This window comes from Mus pahari, chromosome 13 (genome assembly GCF_900095145.1).
Source record: "Mus pahari chromosome 13, PAHARI_EIJ_v1.1, whole genome shotgun sequence".
In the NCBI taxonomy this organism is placed as follows: Eukaryota; Metazoa; Chordata; class Mammalia; order Rodentia; family Muridae; genus Mus; species Mus pahari.
The window spans coordinates 96,027,152-96,032,458 of NC_034602.1; the positions used below are offsets into that span (position 1 = coordinate 96,027,152).

At 37.7% G+C, this 5,307-nt stretch overlaps 1 protein-coding gene across 8 annotated transcripts in view; it reads left to right on the forward strand.

The window, feature by feature from the left end:
• Mtf2 (metal response element binding transcription factor 2) overlaps positions 1 to 5,307 on the forward strand; it is a 46,585-nt gene that overhangs the window by 30,565 nt on the left and 10,713 nt on the right. The window lies entirely within an intron of this gene.

Here is a 5,307-nt window from a genome sequence, read left to right on the forward strand (position 1 = left end):
CAGATCTTGTTACGGGTGGTTATGAGCCACCATGTGGTTGCTGGGATTTGAACTCAGGACCTTTGGAAGAACAGTCAGGTGCTCTTACCTGCTGAGCCATCTCACCAGCCCGGTATTTTTACTTTTAACTTAGAATTCTTAAAATGCAGATTATTGGGCCAGTGAGCTTACTCAGTGGGTAACATACTCTCTAAGAGTTTTATATCTGTAACCCATGGAAGTATGAGAGGGGAGAACTGATTACACAAAATTATTCATGACTTCTACATGCATATCATGTGCACATGAATACAACAAAAGTATGGATTATTAACTACTTGCATGAAAGTTTTTCTATAATCTATGAGATTATGTATGCAATCTAGTTATACATGTAAAATTATGTCAGCTAATTGGAAATGTAAGAGGAATTTCTATGTGTATGGCTTTGTTGCTAGAGATCATATTAAATAGAATACCAAAGATGAGGTGGGGATTTACAGTTTCATGGAGCACCAGGGACACAATAAGGTACACATGTCTAGTTGATACATCAGACCTATAGCATCGCTTTGGCTTTTTGTTTTGTTTTGTTTTTTGAGACAGGGTTTCTCTGTCTAGCCTTGGCTGTCCTGGAACTTACTCTGTAGACCAGGCTGGCCTCGAACTCAGAAATCTGCCTGCCTCTGCCTCCCGAATGCTGGGATTAACGACGTGCACCACCACACCTGGCTGCTTTGGCTTTTTTGAGAAAGCCTTTCTCTATGTAATAATGTTCTGGAACTCAATTACATAGACCATGATGGTGGTCTCAAACTCAAGAGTTCCTCCTGCTTTTGTCTTTGGAGTGCTGAGATTAAAGGCGTGTGCCAGTATGCCTGTTTTTAGACTTTTATAACTGTGTTGGAAGATAATGATAGGTTTTAGAGTTTTTATTTATTTCTTTTGGATACAGCCTCACTGTATAGCCCTAGCTCACTTGGAACTTTCTGTGTAGACCAGCTTGTCCTAAAACTTAGATGGTGATTTTCCTGCATCTGTCTTTCAATTACTGAGTTACAGGTTGATCACTTTCTGCTTGATAATATCTAGTAAGAACATTTAGTATAATTATTAAATTTGAGAGCACATAAAAGTTCATTTTAATGTTTTTAGTTGCCTATTATATTAGATTGCCTTGGCAGGTTATACCTAAGATACTAATATATTCTGTACTCTGTCTCATATGTGATTTTATTTTAAATCTTCGTTTTTAAAATAGCTCAGTTTCTGTTAATTGTAACCCACTAAGATTGACAGCAGGCTATACATAGTGCTGCCTTACTTTTGAGGAGAAAGATGGCAGGACCTCAGTATATACTATATGAGAAAGATCGTCTGGATACCATGGAGTATAATAGAATGTATATTTTTAGGTAAAATAAGTATGAATAACAGCAATACTTAGGACCTTGTATGTTATATGTTAGTGTTTGATAGGTCGGGAAAACGCTTGTTTAAGGTCCTTGTATATTATATATTAATATTGCATAGGAGGCAAAAACGCTTGTTTCAGGGTATATTTTGTTAAAGGAAGAATTATTTTAAATAATAACATTTATATTTGTATAGAAATATATAAGGGACTGGAGAGTTGGCTCAGCAGTTAAGAGCACTGATTGTTCTTCCAAAGGTCCTGAGATCANATCCCAGCAACTACATGGTGGCTCACAACCATCTGTAATGAAATCTGATGCCCTCTTCTGGTGTGTCTGAGGACAGGTGCAGTGTACTTATATAATATATATATATATAATATATATATTTAACTTCAGGTATATATATATATATATATGTATGTATGTGTATATATATGTATATACCTGAAGTTAAGTATATTATGATCTGGGCATGTGGTTGCATGTCGTTGATTAGCCCATACTTGATTAGCCCTCACAAGCAGAGCACTTAACATATGACATCATTCTGATACAGACAATCCAATTTATACCATCATAGCTGCACAGAAAGAGAGCCTTTCACCATCTTACATGAGTTAAAATAGCATCCTGTTCAAAATAGCGTTCTCCAGGGATATTTTAAAAGTGAAGCATGGGGAGTATGTACTGAAGGTCTTTCTGTGGCTTGTGCCCCCCTACCCCCCGCGAGTTTTTAAAGACAGGGTTTCTTGGTGTAGTTCTGGCTGTCCTAGAAGTTACTCTTAGACCAGGCTGGCCTTGAACTCTTCCTGTCTTTGCTTCCTTAGTGCTGGGATCAAAGTAATATCTCACCTTGCCCAGATACTGTAATTTTCAAAAAGTAAAGAAACGTAGGTTTCAGAAATAGTTCAGTTTTGTTGTTGATTCTCAGCAAAGTAGGAAGTTGATATTTCAGATTAGTTAATTTTGAAATTTTATAGAGCAATTTTAAAAACCTTATAAGAATATATATTCTGCATATTCTTTCAGATATGCAACACTTTTATTGAATGCTGTGGACATGGAATACAAATTAAAAACTGACTTCAAATAAGATATTGAAATGAAAAGTAATTAAGTAAAAGTTAAGTGGCTTTGTAGCTGACTTGAAAAACAATAGGAAAACTAGTTTGGGAAATATTGATGGAGCTTGTAGAAGAGGGCCAAAGTTCTGTTTTGTCTTTGGAAAGGGTGTTGGGATCAAGAGAATATACCTGAACATTTGAGCTGAAAACACATTTGGCATACACATTTGATTACAGCATTTGGAACGCAGAGGCAGGGAGAAGACCATGAGTTTGATTCTAGCTAGTCATTGTAGGAGGTTCTAGGCCAGCCAGGGCTACATAGTGAATATTGTCACAAAGAATATAAAATATAAATAAAGCCCGTTAGTACAATAATCCCAGTTACTCAGAAGGCAATTGTGTAGGATCACAGGTTCAAAGCCAGCCTACAATTGAGTGAGACACACAGAGGTAAGCTGAATATGGTTGCAGACATCTATTGTTACAAGTTTGGGACCAACAACCTGGCTATAAAGCAAAACCTTTTCTTTTCCCACATTTAAAAAATAAATTATAGGGGTCTGCAGATGTGGCTTAGATGGTTCTTGCTGAGCATAATGAAGTGCTGGGTTAGTCCCTAACACTAGATAAAACCAGGCACATGCCTGTAATCTAGTACTTACCAGATGGATACAGAAAGATGAGAAGATGAAGGTAAGCCTTGAATTGAATACTTGAGCCAGTAAAAAGAGGACCCAGCATATATAGTAAGTAGTTCAGTGCTAAAACACTTGTGTATATAAAAGGCTCTTAGTTTAATCTTTAGTACTACAAAGCAGGAGTCAAGGGTGTGGACTATTTTATAAAGATGTTTTGAAAGACTTGTTACAGTTGCTCTTTTACCTCAGACAAGGAGGGTCTCACTGTCTGTCTCTGGCTATCCTGGAATTCACTGTGTAGATCAGGCTGGGCTTAAACTCACAGAGATCTACTTGTTTCTACCTGTCTCCCAAATTCTGGGATTAAAAGTGTGTACCATTGAGCCCTGTTTTTTTCTCTTTTAAATTTAAGCACAATAGGGATATTTGATTTGATTATAACTCCCGATAAGACTTCAGATTTGGATGATGAGAGGGAAAGATCAGTTAGACAGTTTATATGAAGTAATCACATGATGTGACCTTGGTTTCAAACTTATGAAAGCTATTAGATATTTACAGAATTGTCTTATAAAATGGAAGAGTTTAAGAGAGCTTTTGCTCAACTATAATGCTTATGAAGTGGGGTTCAGTAAATGATTTAGCTTTTACTACTAGTATTAAGCAGAGTAGATAACTGGATCTTTTCTGAAAAGATTGTAGTCTTGATAAAAGGTTAAATCAGATCCAGGGCTTCCTTATTTTCTTGCAAACTTCAAATCTGCTTATTCTTCCTTAAATAGAAATTCTTTTATTTATATATATATATATTTTTAAAGATTTATTTATTCTACATAAGTACACTGTAGCTGTCTTCAGACCCACCAGAAGAGGGTATCAGATCTCATTTCGGGTGGTGGTGAGCCACCATGTGGTTTCTGGGATTTGAACTCAGGACCTTTGGAAGAGCAGTCAAATGTGCTTATCTGCTGAGCCATCTCACCAGCCCCAATTCTTCCATTCTTATCATTCTTCTTTAAATAGAAATTCTGTGTCACTTTTGAGGGTTGAGTATGTGCTGCTTATTTGTTATTTTTTTTTAAAAAAAGATTTATGTATTTGAGTATACTGCTGTTGTCTTAAGACACACTGGAAGAGGGTCTTACTTAGATCCCATTACAGATGGTTGTGAGTCACCATGTGGTTGCTGGGAATTGAACTCAGGACCTCTAGAAGAGCAGCCAGTGCTTTTAACTGCTGAGCCATCTCTCCAGCCCCTTTGTTATTTTGAGACAAATCTCTCTACGTATCTTGCTGTCTTGAAACTTACTGTGTAGACCCAACAAGCCTCCTAAGTGCTGGAATTAAAGGCAAATGCCACCAAGTCCTGCAAGCATGTGCTTTTGATGTGTGAGGCCCTCAAAAGTCCTTTTAAACTCTGTTATGGGTATCTAAGAATAGGAGGACAATCTGATAGTTACAAGCATAATTGGCCTAGTATTGCTAGTACTACCACCAAAAGTGCTGAAAGCTGGGCGTGGTGGTGCACGCCTTTAATCCCAGCAGAGACAGGCGGATTTCTGAGTTCTAGGCCAGCCTGGTCTATAAAAACGAGGTCCAGGACAGCCAGGGCTATACAGAGAAACCCTGTCTTGAAAAACCGAAAAAAAAAAAAAAAAAAAAAAAATAACCACCTGAGTTTAGGTTCTGGTGTTCTTTCTAATCAGGAGAATTTGAGCAGTTAATTTTACCTTTGTATGGCCTGTGTGCTATGAGGTGTTTGGCACTTAGGATATCCACACAAGATTTGTCTTTTGAATTATACTTGGTTTATTCACCCAAACATTCCATATAACGCCATGCTAATATAAAAGTTAGTCTTCTACCAAGTAGCCAACAGCCAGGCAGGCAGAAAATGCTGTGCAGGCTTCCACTGGGTGTCCAATAAGGAAGCTTTGCAGGCTCGAACCACACCCACTGCTAATAAGTCTTTCCCTCCAAGGCAGGCTGGGAGAATGGCACTGGTAGAGGTCTTTGAGAACATCTTGCACTGAGAGGTGGGCATGTATGAGCTCAGCAATAGTGCCCGAAGTTCAATGGTCACTGAAGTTAGACCCATACACAGACCAGTCATTAGACAGAGGCTTGAGAAGCAACATCTCAGGAGCTTTGTAGTGCTGCAGTTCTAGGGGCTGCTTTTTTTTTTTTTTTTTTTTTTTTTTTTTT